Source organism: Myotis nattereri (assembly GCF_964212035.1).
Source record: "Myotis nattereri genome assembly, chromosome: X".
Lineage (NCBI taxonomy): Eukaryota > Metazoa > Chordata > Mammalia > Chiroptera > Vespertilionidae > Myotis > Myotis nattereri.
Genome location: NC_138078.1, coordinates 101,703,354 through 101,721,713, shown reverse-complemented (window position 1 = coordinate 101,721,713; position 18,360 = coordinate 101,703,354). Strand labels below are relative to the sequence as shown.

The following is an 18,360-nucleotide window of genomic DNA, read 5'->3' as shown; positions in this document are numbered from 1 at the left end:
TTCCACGGGGATGGGGAGCCATCACCCCAAGGTTGCCACTTGGAGAGCAGTAGGCAGCATCACCTTGTCCTGTGCTAACCTCCGAATCCTACTCAGGTAACTCCATTGCCAGCCTCAATTAGGCCTCCCTTCCTCCTGAGCCAGCCAAGGAGGACACCAGATTCGGAATATCTCCTTCTCCATTGCTGACTCTCCGTCTGACACCGCCAATCTTCTTTATTTTTTTTCTTCCAATAACAAACTTTTATTTTTTTTAAATTTCTTTATTGGTTAAGGTATTACAAATGTGTCCTCATCCCCCCATTAACCCCCAACCTCCCCCCCGCCACACTTATGCTCTCATCCCTCTGTTGTCCGTGTCCATTGGTTTGGCTTATATACATGTATACAAGTCCTTTGGTTTATCTCTTCCCCTTACCCCCACCCTCCCCTACTTTCCCTCTGGGGATTGATAGTCTGATCACTGTTTCTCTGTCTTTGGATCTGTCCCTGTTCAATCTTCTTTAGGTGAGTGATGTTCCACAATTTCCCTTGTCTTGAGTCTTCTGCTCACTCTCTCTCACTGACTCCTCAAAAGTCTCTCATGTCAAAAGTTCTAGCACTAGACCAGAAGACTTCTCAGCCATTTGGCTTTGTTTCCTTCTGGATTGGGTATGCCCAGTCTGGAGGGTCACCCCCTCAGTTCTCATGGTAATGGTTTAGCAGCGGGGAAGCCTGCCCTAAACAGTCACTTTTGGATTTGTGATCTGTCACTCATCCTTCCTCTCTTATGGGCCATGCTACACTCCCTCTGCACACTCACAGGGGAGATCATGCCCAACCACCTCATTTTCTTTTGTAACATTGTTTGAACACAATATAAACTAGATAATAAGTCTCAATGGCCTGGAAATGACACTCAATTTTAACACATTGCACAATTTATATAATTTCTGTCACCACGATGGAAAATGGTCAGAGATTCCCTATGTCCAGGCCCTTTTCACCCATCAGTCCAGACCCTGTCTCTGTCAGCCTTGCTCTACCCATCAGATCTTTCTCCTTCAAACAAAACATCATACCCCTAAAACTTCTGATTCTAAATCTACTTTTGACCCAGCAGACCACTAGCCTCCACTCCCTTACATGCTTCCTCCCTCACCTGTAGTAGATTCCCAAAACCCAGACCTTCCTAACAAGCAACCATCTTCTCCCCCAGCCCCTGAGAGTCCAAATCCTGAGAACCTGAGCTCCAATACAACCTTTTCCCCACCTAAAATTCGCTCTCAGGCCACCCAAAGACCACCCTCCTCAACAGCCACTTCTATTCCTGTGCTCATTCCACCCCTGAGGGGAGGGAGCAGGAACTGAGGTTATAGTCTGAGTCCACATCTCATTCTCTATGTCCAACCTTGCACAGATTGAAAGCTGTCTCAGGTCATTTTCCACTGACCTGACCACCTTTACTAAGGAATCCCTGACCCAGTCCTATGACCTGATCTGGCATGATATCTATGTCATCCTATTCTCTCTTACCCCAGAGGAGAAGGAGCACATCTGACTAGCAGCTCAGGACCACGTTGTATCCTCCATAGACAGCATGCATTGGCCAAACTGTTGGTGCTAACTTGGTCCCCAAAACTGACCCAAGATGGGACTATCAGGTCAGTTCTCCAGGGTGCCAGCTCTGTAGCCATATGATCACCTGTCTCATTGCCAGACTCAAAAAGGCTGCCCATAAGGCAGTCAATTATGACAAAACTTAATGAAATCACTCAGGGCCCTGTTGAAAACCCAGCTCTTTTCCTCTCCCGCCTCATGGAGGCCTTACAGAAATTTAGCACCCTAGTCCCCACCTCCCCAGAGGGAACCCTACTTCTGAACACCCATATTATATCCCAATCAGCCCCCGACATATGCCACAAACTTGTAACTGGGTGAGGGTACATGTAGGAGACAACTAATCAATCAGTTGATGTGTCTCTCTCATATCCATGTTTCTCTCTCTTCCTCTCCTCGCTCTATCTCTCTCCCTTTCCTCCTCCCTCCCACTCTAAAAATCACTGGGGGAAAAAAGAATTTGGGCTTAGATTTACTTCTGAGCATCAGATTCTTCTTGGTGCTGGATAGCATCTAGGAAACTATCAACCTAGGATGATACAATACAAGTGAGAGGAGAGAGTACTAAGATAGCTAAATAAGTACCCCTGGAACAATGGGTGTAGCTGACAATGGGTGAAACTGACAATCACAGGCAGCTTTCACCTTATATAAACAGGGCTTCCTGGATGGTTGTTTGGCCTATGGAAATCATTTTCCAAGGGAACCATCACTGTACGCAGGAATAAGCACCCAAGTCAGCCTACCAAATATACTAAGATCAGAGAGCTGTTACAGCTAAGGAACCTAGTCCACAAGTTTTATAGGGGCAGGGAAATAGAACAAGACAGGACTGAAGATGTAGGCAATAGCTGGATTCCACCAGGCCTTGACGGCCTAGAAAAAAAGTTGGATTTTATTCTAAGTTTGATGAGAAGCCACTGGAGGCTTTAAGCCAAGAAATTATATTATCTAATTTACATTTTTAAAAGAGCACATTGATGCTATAATAAGAAACTATGTAGAGTGTGATTCTATAGTGAAACAGAACTGGCCTTGAATCTCAACTCTTTCCCTTCATAGCATGAATCTTTTCTGTTCAGTGGAGACAATAGTATTCATCTCATAGGGGTGCAGTGAGGAGTACAAGAATCAATATGTGTATAAAGTGCTTAGTCCAATGCCTGGCTCATAGTAGGTGCTCAGTATGTTTTGTCTGAAATTATTAGTAGTAGTCACCATCACAGTAGTAATAATTGCAGTAATAGTAGTATAGTCACACTTTTGAGAAAAAATACAGGTAATGGTCTGCCGGGAGCCGGTCCATCCTTGCTGTTTCAAAGGACCTGGCTGTGTACCTGCACAGAACTGTGGTTGAGTATAGAGCGGGATGGCAAGGGAAGCATAGAAAAATAAGATTTCTTTCCTCACCTTTTGTGTCACTTCTCAAAGGCCTAAAGGGTTTATTCATTCCTGAGTGTCTCCTATGTGCTAGCCCAATGCTGATCCATGCCATCTTTCCAGCAACAGCTGAGTCATAGAAACCATGGGGGAGCCCCGCTGGGCCAGCCCACCACCTTACACTGTGGGAATTGTGCAATGCAGCAACTGGGGTGAGGCAGGTGCCAACGTCACTGCATGGACATGGGCTTCTTGGTCTGAGCTATTTAAGGTTATTAATTATCCTCTGGCCAGCAGGGGCAAGCTGGGAAGCCACTGTGGCATATGTCTCACACATGCTCTGTGCTGCAGATAGACCACACCCAGAGACCAATGATGACACAAAGGGGTTTCTCTATTGGCGCACTCCTGAACTCTGCAGTCTTTTCTGGCCGCAGCCAGTTCTTACAGACCCCAAACCTGTCTGCTCACTTGAACAGATGACTATAGAGACATAGCATGCCCTTTTGGCAAAGGGAGTTATGCCATGTCAACCCATGCTTAAGCTGTCTGACCCTGGTGTAACTTGGTGTGCCAGGAATGACTGGAACTAAAGGCAGGGTGCTGCTACCCAATTCACCTGTCACTTTATCCTACTATTATTTCTTACTCAACTCCTTGACACATACTTTTATTTATTCCTTCATTCATTTGATCATTCACTTATACAACATTTATTGAGTACCTACTCTGTGCTAGAGACAAAGTGCCTTCCCTCAAGGGGTTTATATTCTAATGAGAGAGGCAAAATCATTCTCATTAGAATATTATTTCTACCACCCTGGCAGGTGTGCTCAATGGTTAGAGTGTCAGCCTGCACACTGAAGAGTGACTGTTATAATTCCAGGTCAAGGGCACATACCTGAATTGCAGGTTCCATCTGCAGCCCTGATAACAGAGTATGCGGGAGGCAACCAATCAATGTGTCTCTCTCATGTCAATGTTTCTCTCTCCCCCTCTCCCTCTTCCTCTCCCTCTCCTTCTCTACCTTCCTCCCTCTCTCCCTCCCTCCATCCATCCTTCTGCCCCTCCCTCCCTCCCTTCCACTCTCTCTAAAAATCGATGGAAAAAATAGCCTCGGGTGAGGATTAACAACAAAAACAATATTACTTCTCCCATCCAAAAAATTAGTAAAATTTTCTCTCAACCCTAATTACCCCTCCAGATACTGTTCCTGCCCCATTACCCTCCTCCTCTTTGTACTAACACCTTGACACAGCTGTTTATACTCACTGTCTTCAAAGTATCTCCTTCTGTTGTCTCGAACTCACTCTAATCACTGCTGATCAAGATCACCAGCCACCCACATGTTTCAAAAGCCAATGGTCCTTTCTCTGTTCTCATCTTACTTGAGTTCTCCACAGTGTTTGACCTAAGTGACCACTCTTCCTTTAATCACTTTCTTCTCTTGACTTCAAAGAAACCACATGCCATTGACTTTCTTTCTTTTACTCTGGCTGTTGCTTCTCATTCTGCTTTCCTTGTTGCTTGTCAAATCAATCTCTAACTTTGGAGTGCTTTAGGACTCAGTCCACGGACCTCTATTCTTTTTCACCTGCACTCACACTCTAGGTGTTCCAGCCAGTCTCATGGCTCCCCAAGTTCTACCTCCAGGCCAGACCTCTCCTATGAACTTCAGGTTTATATATCTACTTCTCTACTTGACATTTCCAGTTGAATGCTTAATAGGCATTTTCAAACTTAATCAAGTTCAAAGCTAAGCCCTTGATATTTCCCTCTAAAATCTTCTCTTCCCACAGTCCTTTCCATCTAAATTAAATGGCAACTCCATTCTTCTAGATGCTCAAGCCAAAAATCATGGTGTCATCCTTGACTGCACTTTGTCTCATGTCCAGCACAGTCTGTCAACTAATCCGATATACTCCATCTCTCAAAATACGTACAGATTCTGACCATTCCTCATTGGTTCTCACATCACTGTCATTTCTACCACCCTTCTCCAAGCCACAATCATCTCTCACCTGGAATACTCAAATAGTCTCCTAGCTGGTTCTGTTGCATCCACCATTTTCCCTTTCAATTTATTCTCATATCGTAGATATAGAGTGAGCATATTAAAATCTAAGTCAGATTATGTTATTCTCTCCTAGAAATTCTTCAGTGATGCCCCTTTTTACTCAGAGTAAAAGCCAAAGCTCCAACAATAACCTTTAAGTCTCCACATTACCTGACCCCCCATTACTTGTCTAAATTTATCTCCTACCACTCTTCCCTTTGTTCTCAACTCCCCACTCACATTAGTCCCCTTGCTATTCCTCAAACATAACAGGTATGATTCAGCCTAGGGCCTTTTCACAGACTCTTCTCTGCCTTAAATGCTATAACCCCAGGTGGTTGCAGATCTAGATCTCTTACTTCTTTTATGTCTTTACTCAAGATTCACCTTCCCAGACAACTCTAAGGCTTTGCTCCCTCCCTACCAAAAACTCATATCTCCATTCATGCTTTATTTTTCTCCTTAGCAATTATCATTATCTAACATACTATATGTCTTAAATCTCTTCAGGTTGCGATAACAAAATACCATACAATGGGTGGCTTAAACAGCTGAAATTTATTTCTTACAATTCTAGGAGCTGGAAAGTTCAAGGTCAAGGTGCCAGCAAGGTAGGTTTCATTATAAAGCCTTTTCTCTTGCCTGTAGGTGGCTACCATCCTGCTGTGTGCTCATGTGACTTTTTCTTGAGTGTAGGAATGGGCAGAATGAAATGGAGAGGAGAAAGGGGGCTATCTAGTGTTTCTTCTTATAAGGGCACTCATTAATCCCATCAGACCAGAGACCTACCCTCATACCCTCATTTAATCCTAATTACCTCCCAAAGACTCCATCTCCAAAATATATATATATATATATATATATATATATATATATATATATATAGACATTGTTTGTTTTCTTTCTTCTCAACTAGAATGGAAGTTTCATAAAATTTAGTTGTTATTTTAATCCCGGTGTTTATCTTTCAAGGAGTATCTGGCACATGGTAGAGGTTCAACAAATACTTATTGAACAAATGAATGAAATAAGAAAAATAATTGCAACTATGATAAGTACTAAGAAGGAAATAATCAAGGTGATAACAGAGACTTTCAACCTTGGCTACATATTAAAATTACTGGAGGAGCATTTATAAATACAGATAATCTGGACCTCATCTCAGAGATTCTGATATACATAATATAAAAAGGGCCTGGTAATGCTTATAAAAATATTTCTACATAATTCTTAATATGAGGTAAAGCCTGAGAACCAATGAGTTTGAGGGTATGGGAGGCAGGGAACCTGCTTGAGATAGGACCTACAGGGAAGGCTTAAATGAATAATACCATTCTGAGATCATTTAAATGGAAATCTGAAGGACAAAAGGAAGCATGGGGAATTTGGGCCATGGGTCAGTTTTAATTCCTGGTGGGAGGCAGAGCGAGAATGAAAGTACTGAAGCAGGAATGAGCTTGGTGTGTTCTCACAACAGAAGGCTGGTACATACAGGTGGTACAGAATGGGCAAGGGAAAGAATGAAACAAGATGGAGGTTAATAAATACCCAAGGGCCATATTATGCAGAGTCTTGTATGCTATGGGAAGGAAATTGGACTTTATACATGAGATAGGGGCCATTGGAAGGTTTTGAGGAGGGAATGCTTTGATCTGACTCTCTATTTTCTAAAGATTGTTGTAGCTGCTGTGTGGATGACATGAGTGAAAGCTGGGAAACACTTAAGAAGTTGTTGTGGTAGTCTAAGAGGGACTTGATGGTGCCCTGAATTAGGCTGCTGCCTAATGTCACTCCATTTAGATAGCAGAAGCCTGAGAGTGGTACAAAAATCCATTCTTTTGTTTATCTCAAAGACTTTAATACCCAGTTTTGATAGACAAACTCACATTTCCATCAAATTTTCTTATGTGCAACAAAATGTACTAGTTTAAAAAATGTGTATTCTTCAACCTTCCTCTACTTTTTTTGCTTTTCAAAACTGAGCACTAGATATTTTTGATGTACATAATATGATAATGTGTCCATTTTAGTTGCACGTTTTAGGAATAAACAAAATCCATGATATTTTGGTAAGTCATAGTGTATTTATAAAATGAAAAGCTCTCTATCAAAATACACTCTTCACTGGGAAAAATAAAAACAAGACAAATAGATCTATGCAAAGGAAACATTAACTTTGGTAGATTTCAGTGTAGAACAGTCCATAGCAAACATATTTGCCCTTATTCCCCCATAGCTGTTCATCTTCCAAGTCAAGATTTTAAAAATATTTTTAATTGAGATTAATATGTTGACATTTGTTTCTCATTCCACATCATCTTCAGCCAAGCTCTGAACACTTATAATTCTACAACTAATTATTGGAAGCTTAGAAGCATCCGCTACACTGGTGGTGGGAGTGTTTGCTGTAACATTTGCAGTAACTTCTGTGGCTGTCTACACACCACAATTACATTGGTCAGATGATCTACACCCTTTTCATATTCACCTTGGGCTGTATTTCTTCAAGGAAGAATTTCTGAACAGCCTCAGCACCTTTAAGGTCAGGTCATTGGGAGAGTCCAGCTCTCTCCTTGACAAACTTATGTTTCTTTCTTTGTTCTCTGAGCCTGTTCTTGAAGTTGGGATCATTCTGTCTCTTGGTCAAAGTAAATGCAGTACCTGATGAAGAGGGCACTGCACATGCGCGGCGATGGCACTGTTCAGGCCCACCATCCTTTCTCCACCACTGAGAGAGGTCAGCGGCTGAGGGGGCCAGGGAAAAAGCCATTTGTTACTAACCCTCAGAGCTGATAGCGCTGCTCAAACTGACTCCTGCAGCGAGGGAACGGTAAAGGTTTAAGGCCCAAAAAATCCATTCTGTCATATAAACACACTATCAAGACCATTGTTTTCTGGAAAACTTTCGAAGCTAAGATTCTGTATATTGCTAATTCTGTGATCAGTGGATCAGTGGTTGGAATACATATGCCATGACTTGCCCTAGGGATAAATGGCCCTGTTGATCAGTTGCAGGGGTGGGGAAACTTTTTTTCTGCCAAGGGCCATTTGGATATTCATAACATTATTCACAGGCCATACAATATCATCAAGTTAAAAATTAGCCTGCTTTATTTGGTCAAACATTTAATTAACTCACCCCTAGTGCCTTGGCAGGATCAGACCAAATGATTTCGTGGGCCTTAGACCAGACGTTCCCTACCCCAGAGTTAATGGGTTAATAGGAGAGATGCTAACTGGAAAACAATACAATGTTGAATGGGCTTACTAAATTTTAAAGAACCTAACTAATCCACAGCACTGGGTCTTTTATGTTTACTATTGGGAAGAGGGACAGGGAGAGAAAGAGAGAGGAACTCTGTGCGCTAGAGAGAGTTTATAAATTAGAGGAAGAGATCAAGACATGAACACAAATAGAAATAACACAATAGAGAATGAGGTAAGTATATGAAGGGAGAGATAAATACAGTCAACTATTTCTATCATTTATTTAGCACACAATTTATGCTGAGCACTGTGTTGGGTGTTTGACATATGTTCTCATTTAATCATCCAAATTCTATGGAATAGATAATATAATCACCCATGATAATCATGATAATGATGGTGATAATAACAGCTAACATGAAATTAGTGCTTCATATCAGCCAGTCATTAGGTTAGGTGTTTTGAAATATTTTATATATGTAAATCTCCAGTCTACAGATGAGAATAATTTGGCCCAGAAAGGATAGGTGTCTTATCCAAGATCGCAGACCTGGGTAGGTGCAGCTCTGATATTCAGGTTTGACTCTCAAACCCAGACTCTAAAGTGTTGTGGGAGTTCAGAGCAGACAGGTCCTACCTTGTTCTGGGAGGTGCATGTGTGCAGGAAGGACGCCACAAAAAAGGAAGAAAGGAGTAAAGATGAGGAAGGAGAGGCCTATTCAGGGCCCACCAAGTGGCTCCACTTGTAAGAGCTGAGGCTGTGTGATGAGAAATGGCAAGGCAGTTCTCCTTCCCCTTTTTGCTCCTAATCACCTCACCTGTGCCAGCCAGGGTCTGAGCCTACCATCAAGATTGTTTTTGTCACTCAGGGCTTGATATTGAGGTGCCTTGCTCCTCCTAAGGCACCCAGAAGTTCAAACAGCCTTAATTCCACTCCAAGGTATAACAAGATTATAGATTTTTAAAACTCAAACCATGATGAGTAGGAAGTTGGCAGTCACCTCTTTTAGCTTTCTTCAGTGGAAGCAGTCCTTGAGCATTTAGAACATATACAAGATTTGAAAAGAACAAATAATCCAGAAGAGCCAGCAACCAGCACCCTGCACAACACCTCATCAAGCCAACAAAAAAAGGTCATCATGAAACACTGCTTGTAACAGCAAAAATTTGCCAATGATCTAAATAACCATCAATATGGATTAATTGGATAAATTAGAAAACAACCACAGAAAAGAACACTATGTTTTTGTTTAAAAGGATGAGGTAGAACTATATGTTCTGACAAGGAAAGATGTTTCCAAAAGATTATAAGTGAAAAAAGCAGGTCCCAAAACAGTCTCTATAGTATGATTCTATTAAGTCACAGATTCATATTTATGTTTGCACAAAACTGTTAACCAGTTATCTGATATATTGTAGGCGTAGATTTACACAGGATCTTGCACTTTCTAATTTGTATACCTTTGCATGCTGTTGACCTTTACAACAAGCCAATATTACTTTTATAATTAGACAAACTATAATAGCTTCCATTTTTCAAAACAAAAGGCTCCATCTTAGATTATTGCCAAAACCGGTTTGGCTCAGTGGATAGAGCATCAGCCTGCGGACTGAAGGGTCCCGGGTTCGATTCCGGTCACGGGCATGTACCTGGGTTGCAGGCACATCCCCAGTGGGAGATGTGCAGGAGGCAGCTGATGGATGTTTCTCTCTCATAGATGTTTCTAACTCTCTATCTCTCTCCCTTCCTCTCTGTAAAAAATCAATAAAATATATTTTTAAAAAGGCTCCATCTTAGATTATCCTTTATCTAGCCTGTCTTTTATAAACATAACATATCTTGTATTCGGCAGTGCATCTGAAATTGTTTCCTATAACTTTCTCACAAATGAACTATGATAAGACAGCAACATATTAAGAATAACACAAGTCAAATAGGTTAGCATTTGATTAAATAATTTTACTCAAAATATAGGTGGCAACCAGCATAAAATTCTCCAGAGAAAGGCCATAGGGATTTTCCACTTTTATTAATAACTTAAATGACACATAAAATGTACTTACCACGTCTGAAAATGATTCAAAGCTGGCAGGGATAACAGATATATTGGAGAACAAAATTGAGATTCAAAATGAGTTCAGATGGACTGGAATAGTGGGCTAAAATTAAAAAAAAAAATAAGGTGAAATTTATAAAATAAAGAAAACACAACCTCAGTTAAAAATTTTAAAGTCTATAGTGTAAGACCAGAATAAGGTAAGCATGGCTTGGTGGCAGCTTATATAATAACAAACAAACAAACAAACCAAAAAAGTTGTAGGGGTCTGAGATGACCCAAAAGCATAAATTGAGTCAGAAGTTTAATGTAGCTAAATTATTCAACTGCTCAGAACAGAGCATAATTTCCAGTTGTATTAATCAAAATATGGTTTCTGGATCCCACAATACAGTTTTCACACTGCAATCTGTGCTGTTTCCTCCTGGAATCTCTTATTTAATTCTAGGCACCACATTTTAGAAGGGCCACTGAGAAAGTGGAAGATATCCAGAGGAAGGCCACAAGATTGATGAAGGGATGCAAAACCACCCCATAACAGGACCGTCTCTGGAAGGGACCAGAGACATGTACCCTGAAAAAGAGAATTGTCAGGGGACATATAAGATATCCACTTGCTTTCAAATCTCAAAAGTGTTTTACTATAGAATGCATATAATTATTCTGGGTTGCCCAGGTGACAGAAATTAGGCTAATGCTGCCCAGTGGTGGCAAGGAGGCAGATTTTCAGTAAACCTATCTATCAAAAGACTTTCAAACCTTGAGATGGTCCTGCAAGAGCCTGAGTAGGCTAGTGAGGCAGTGAGTGCTTTAAGTCAAGAGTGGATGAACAGATGCCCAATGGTGGAATTACATTCACTGGGTCCCTTTCAGCTCTATAAGATTGCATCTCTTTCTCCTATTCTCCATGTCACCAATTCCACTCTACTGCCTCCTCTGACCAATGATCCCTCTCTCTGCAATCTGCAGAGTGATAAGGACAGCTCTGCAGGAACTGCTCGGACTTTGGCTCTTGTTTATTATTGTACAAAATCTATGGAGGGAAAACCCATAACAGGACCAAATGGCTATGTCTTATCATGTGATCCTCCCCCCCCCCCCAATAAGATAGATCCTCCAATGGATTTCAATCTCACTTCTTGTAAATGGAAGTCATCACAATGGTGGATAAAACCCCAAATTAGCTGCCCTTGTGATTTCTCTGACCTCCTATCCTATTACCCTTTCTCTTGTTCACTCCGCTCTGGTTACACACATGCTTCTTGACTGTTTCTTAAATGCCAGACATGGTCCTAACTTGGGGGCTTTGTTCCTGTTGATCTTTCTTGCTGAAATGCTCTTCTCTGAGATGATACTGGAATGGCCCTCTCCCATACTTCCTTCAGAGCTGAACTCAAAGATCATCTTCCCAGTGAAGTCTCCCCTGACCACCCTCTTTAAAATTGTTGGCCACACTTCTCCCCATATCAAAACTCCTTATAAGCCCATCTTAAGGTGTTTTTCCCATAGTGCTTAATATCATCTAACAATATTTTCTATTTTTATTTTTTTTCCTATATCCCTCTATTGGTCTGTAAGTTTTTTGAATGCAGAGATCATGTCTGTCATCTTTTTGTTGAATCTCTGCCCTGGGAACATTGGCTAGTACATTTACTGAAGATGACCCAAAGTTGGCAGAAATATCAAATATACTAAAGAACTAAACTGAGATTCAAATGAGCTCAGATAGGCTTGAGTATGGGGTGCTCTGTAAGTGTTTAATGATATGGCCACTGTATCCCAAATCTATGCCCTTTTCTGCAGTCTTGATTTTCTCAACAAAAGCAATTTCAGATTTAAGAACTGGATCTCAGTATGATAACAAGGCGTTGTATCTCAGTAGTTAGATTTGGGTTGTTTGGTTTATGTTTCTCAATTATTTTGTTATGCAGTCATATTATGTTAATGATTGCCAGGCCATAATCATTGTAATGTCTATTGAGTGCTTATCATGTGCCAGGCATTATGATAGACACTTTACTTGCATTAATTCATTTTAATCCTCACATTAGCCCTTTTTAGTTGGCACTAATGGTATTCTGATTTTAAAGACCAGAAAAACCAAGAAACAGGAAAGTGATATTATGATATTAGAGGCCCAGTGCACAAAATTAGTGCATGGATAGGGTCCCTAGGCCTGGCTGGCGATCAGAGCCTATCTGAGGGGTGACCGGTGGGGGAATAGGGGGGCCCATGTTCACACCTGCCTTGGCTGGCCTGGGGCCTGCAGGCTGGGGGCAGCTCCTGCATTGAACGTCTGCCCCTGGTGGTCAGTGTGCATCATAGCAACCGGTTGTTCCACCATTCAGTCAATTTGCATATTAGGCTTTTATTATATAGGATGACTTTTTCATGGTAATATGACTAGTATCAGGTAGATTCCAAAGCCCATGTTATTACCTCCTGACTTCAGTGTAAGATAAAAATTGATAATGATAGCTAATAATTATTTAGTACCAACTATGTATCAGGCACTTTTCTAAATGTTTAAAATACATCACCTCATTCAATGCTCAAAAGAACTATATGAGGTGGAAACAGTTATTATGACTATTTTACAGTACTAGGTCCTCTCATAATGTGATGAACCACACCCACTGTCTCACTTGAATTCTGCTTTGGAGTCATGAATAGCATGCTTTGATTTTCTCTTCTGTGTTCTAGCCAAGTGAAGAATCCCAAGAAGCGATCATTTGCCAATCTTTCCTTGAACCCTTCATCCATGTAGATTAGAAATCCAACACATGTGACTTCAGCCCTTGCTTGTGCTGTTGTCTCTCTCTAAAATGCCCTCCTTTTTCCTCTGACAACCCAATCCTACCAACTTTTTCTCAAAGCACAGCTCAAATGCAACTCCTTCCCGAGATCCTTCCATGATCAGCCTTCCCATCACAATCTCTTTCATCATAGTCTATACATTTTGTTCAGTCCTGGTCATCTACACAGGGTAGATTAATTCAACCCCCAGAAGAAGGGAGGCAGCCTAGCAGGCAGCAGGGTAAATGTGAGAGAGCACTCCGAAGCAAGAAAGCAGGGTTCAGTTCTGGTATGAGCTAACCATGTGTCTATATAGAAGGTACCTAACCTCTCAGGGGTTGTATTTTCCTCAATAGAAGATGTCGGTTAGGGCCTCTCACAGCCCCAACATTCTATGAATCTATAACAAAGGTCACAAATTGGTGATGCACAGAACAGATCTGGGCCACAGACATATTTTCTTTGGCCCAAGTGGAGTTTAAAGCATTTTGATCCAGTAACCAAAGTTAAAAATCAGAAGATTTTATATAAATATTTGAATTCCCAAGCTCTCTAGAAATATCAGATCTAGCAACATTAAATATTGGAAGACTACATAAAACTTTATATCATCTGTTTATTACTTATAATATAGTGTGTTAGGTTGTGATAAGCTCCATGAGGAAAATATAAAGGTGGGAGATTTAAGGAGATCTGAAGGGGTAGGAGTTAGGAGGATCTTGCAAGGCCTATACTGTTGGCCCTGAGTATCTGTGGATTCTACATTCAAGGACTCAATCAACCATGAATTGAAAATATTCCAAAAAGGTTGCATTGTTGCTGATGTGTACTATGTAGTTAGACTTACTGTGATGGTTATGTCAGTACTGAACGTGTACAGAGGTTTTTTTGTCCTTATTCCCTAAACAATATAGTGTAACAACTATTTACATAGCATTTGCATTGTATTACAAGTAATTTAGAGATAATTTAAAGTATATGGGAGAATGTGTGTAGGTTATATGCAAATGCTACATCATTTTACATAAGGGACTTGAGAATCCACAGATTTTTATATCCATAGGGGATCATGGAATCATCCCCCATGGATTCTAAGGGGCAACTATAGTTTACAGAGGCTGGTTTGACAAGGCCTTGCTGACAAGGCGACCTCATCCACAGGACCACAATGAACTGGAACCAAGGAATGCCTGCTCCCTTCAGATGGAACACGTGGGTGAAAAGTTTGGGGTGCTAATATCCTCAATATACCAACTGAAGAGGAAAAAGATATTGATGTGCATTGAAACAGAGTTTTAAGTTTATTATTTTATTTCACAAAAGCAGGAAAAGGGTCTCAAATGGTAAAATAAGTAGCAAAATCTCAGAGAAGAGTGAAATGTGTATACAAAGCTCTCACTAACCAAGAGTAACTAAACACCCCAATAAACCTAGATTCATTTTTTGCCTAATGGGGTCAATACAATTAGTCTGGTACCTGTAGAAATACTCCCAACTTGCCCTTACATCTCAGGCCAGGGCCATTGCACAATATTAAAACTCATTCTAATTAGAGAACAACTCTGTTGACCCAAGCATAGCATGAGACAGATGGGGAGAGAGGAGAAATGGATCATATCTATTCTCTTGCTGGTCATTTCTTCTTATCCGGTCTGAGACTTGACATATTATTTCTCTGGATACTAATGTCTCCAAATGGAATATAGTATCCTCCAGTGTATTTCAAACATTTTCCACCATAACCTACACTAAGAAATAAACTTGACATTCATAGAGCAATATTCACCCTTACTGTGTGCAATGCACACTGTTCTTTCCTATTCCACTTTTTGACTTTTTTACTGTTGGTCACTACCCACTAAATCAGAAATTTTCAACCTTTTTCATCTAATGTCATACATAAACTAATTACTAAAATTCTGCGGCACATAAAAAGATAGGTATAATTTTGATTCATTCGCACTGGAAGGTTATTGTTGTGTTAGCTGTTGTCATATTTTTGACAATCTAAGGCAGTGGTTCTCAACCTGTGGGTCGCGACCCCTTTGGCGATCAAAGGACCCTTTCACAGGGGTCGCCTAAGACCATCCTGCATATCAGATATTTACATTACGATTCATAACAGTAGCAACATTACAGTTATGAAGTAGCAACGAAAATAATTTTATGGTTGGGTCACAACATGAGGAACTGTATTTAAAGGACCAGAAGGCTGAGAACCACTGACCTAAGGGAAAAGAGGTCAGTGCCCCTGACTGAATAGTCAGGTATTACCTACTTTAAAAATTCTTGCAGCACAACAGTTGAAAATCACTGCAATAAATCGATTTCCCAAGCAGTAGGTAATAATTGGCAGTTTGAAAAACTGCTCTAGACCAATGGTTCTCAAATCTGGCTCCAGATAAGAATCCTTTGGAGTCCTTAATCAGAATTTCTCTGGGGGTGAAGCCCAAGAATCTGTATTTTTTTTGCCAATAACTAGCCATGCACTGGCATGAAGAAATCACAGTTTTCCTCAGCACACAGAAATAATTAAATAAATAATCAATGCCCTAGCTGGTTTGGCTCACTGGATAGAGTGTAGGTCTGCAAACTGAAGGGTCCCCGATGTGATTCTGGTCACGGTCATGGGCACATGCCTGGGTTGTGGGCATATCCCCTATGGGGAGTGCAGGAGGCAAGCCAATCAATGATTCTCTGTCATCATTGAATTTTCTATCTCTCTCTTCCCTCTCCCTTCCTCTCTAAAATCAATAAAAATATATTTTAAAAAATAATTATTATTATTATTGTCAAGTGCCTATGTCATTAGTACTGCTGTGCCAGAAGCCAATTCCAGCATGTTCAGCAGGCTGAATCATCTGGAGTGGCAAGGGCATTTCCCCAAAGCTGAAAAGAGATGATTGCTTGCTGTCAGACAGCTCAGGGCGTCTTAATCTACATATTATTGCCTCCTACTGGCCAAACACCTGAACAGCCATAGGCTAATTCTTCCAATCTGACAATGGATTGTGTATATGAAACCTGACCCTTTGAAGTGTATATCTCCACTTCGCCTTAGGACAAATTGTGTTAATAAAAAGCACGGGTCTTGAGACGAGGAGATCTTAGTTTCTTTAGCTAAGCTCCTCTGAACCCCAAATGCCTTTCAAAATTATGCTTCGTCTCTGGACTCTTATTTAAGTTACACACAGCCCTTCTCTAGATTTCTGAACCCTTCTTAATGCCGGAACAAGAACCCTGGCACTGCTGCCATAAGAGCATTCCATTCTATTCTCACAACAATCCCACTTTATAGATGAATAAACTGAGGCTCAGAGAAATTCGACAAGCTGCTAGAAGACTTATACAGAGAAATTAAGACACTGATGGGGTTGTGATTCATGAGGAGTCTGTTCCTACCTTTACAAACATCTCTCACCCTCTCCTCTCTATAGCTCCAGAGATCTTGGACTTGTCCTGGAATATTCTATACCAATTCAAATTCTGGGTTAGGCACCAAGATGGTCCAACCACCAGAGGCAAGGAGCAGGGATAAAATTAATAATAATACTTTGCCCTTAAATTGAGTTTAACTATTTCCAAAGCATATGTGTGTCTATTTTCTCACATTTATACCTTTCAGCTACCCTGTGAGGCAGGAGAGGCAGATAAAACTAGAGACCCAAAGAGGGGAAGTAGCTTACAGCAGGTTCATAGCCAAGCTGCACCACTCTGATTCCCTCAGGCAGGGTCTACTAGTGCACTTGGGCTGGTTTTCTCCAGAGTTCCAAGTTCCATCCAATTTCATGTCTATCTTCCTTTAAGGGAGAAAAGAGTTGGCTTGCTCTCTGCCTCACTCCCTGAAAGATTTACCATCTAGTTCTGAAATGAGCGTGCTCTGTAAACACATTACTGAAGGACAGGTTGCCCTGCACCTCCTACATAGGGCTCTGCTAAGGACTGGCTATGTTTCTATTTTTTGTCCTGCAATTTCCAAAAAGCTCTGCACTGTGCTTCAAAAAAACTAATGGATTCCATGATGAGAAGAAAAGGCCCCATCCCTCCCACAGAGATTAAATGCCACAAGCCTCTAATGAAGCAATGTTTGGAAGTCTCTGTGGAGCAAAATGTTGAGAGCCCACATAAAACCTATGTGGTGGATTGGACCAATCTTTGAAATAGCAGAAAGGGACTGGAGGGATGAATGACCCCATTTAGCTTCCTCAACTGAGGCCTTCCCTCAGAGAGGGGTGTTGTTTGCAATGTGTATATATTTATGTGACAAGTGACTAGTTATTTATCAAACACTGCATCGATTCTAACATTTTTCTTCACTCCTTCCCCTTCACAGGGCAGGTCATTCCATCAACACTCTTCTCTTGGCCTCAGATTTCTCATTTATAAAGTAATGGGTTGAACCAAATGGTCTGTTAGGTTCTTTCTCTGGTTCTAGGATTCTGATAAAATATATGGGAAAGCCCCACATATAGCCCACAAATTTGGGATGCAGACTCTGAGCATGAAGAGGCAAGTTGACTTCAAATTGTGTTTTAATAGTCATTTTTTGTTAAAAGGGGTCAAAAGAGTAGGATAAAGGGAAAATTATATTATGCCATGAGCATGCTAACATTTTAATGATGAGGATTACTCTGCCTTTTCCCTCTCATGCTTGATTTTTCATTCTCTTTAGCATAGTCAAGGAAGCAAAGCATAGCCTAGACCAGTGGTCAGCAAACTGCGGCCCCTTGAGTGTGGCTCTTCCACAAAATACCACGTGCGGGCATGCACATACAGTGCGATTGAAACTTCGTGGCCACACTCAAGGGGCCAAAGAGTCGCATGTGGCTCGCGAGCTGCAGTTTGCCGACCACTGGCCTGGACAGTATTTCTTCCCCGTGCCAATTTCTCTTCCCATGTGAAGGTGGAGGGTGCAACCTAGCCCTGTAATAGCAGAGGTTTTAGCCCCATAGAGCTTCAAATTAATACCATTCTAACTTCAGTGGAAGCACTCCATTTGATGTCAGAAATATTGGAAGAGGTGTTAAATTTGCTTTGTGACCAACTCCTTTCCAGTTTGGTGAGGCTGGCTTAGTATTTGTTGTATTTTTTTAGATTTTAATATCAAAGTACAAAATATCTCAGCTGTTTAATATGTCTTGTCAAGCACCAAGTTGGTTCCTTCCCCACACTCACTGCTGCTTGCCAACATAACACGTGCCCTTCTCCTATCTGATTTCCAGGACTGGATTTAAGACAGTGAGGTTGCACAGGGGAACCGCTCCC

The 18,360-nt window shown here is 41.1% G+C and overlaps 1 protein-coding gene and 1 pseudogene across 2 annotated transcripts in view; both read right to left on the bottom strand.

The window, feature by feature from the left end:
• The window catches only part of PAK3 (p21 (RAC1) activated kinase 3), a 367,784-nt gene that overhangs the window by 282,048 nt on the left and 67,376 nt on the right, over window positions 1–18,360 (bottom strand). Inside the window, exon 2 of the mRNA XM_081115367.1 lies at window positions 10,307–10,402. The gene's annotated coding sequence lies outside the window, so the exon portion shown is untranslated. The remainder of the gene's footprint in view (window positions 1–10,306; window positions 10,403–18,360) is intronic.
• LOC308536266 (mitochondrial import receptor subunit TOM20 homolog) lies at window positions 7,340–7,750 on the bottom strand (annotated as a pseudogene). Its single transcript has one exon. The product of its transcript is annotated as a mitochondrial import receptor subunit TOM20 homolog (transcript).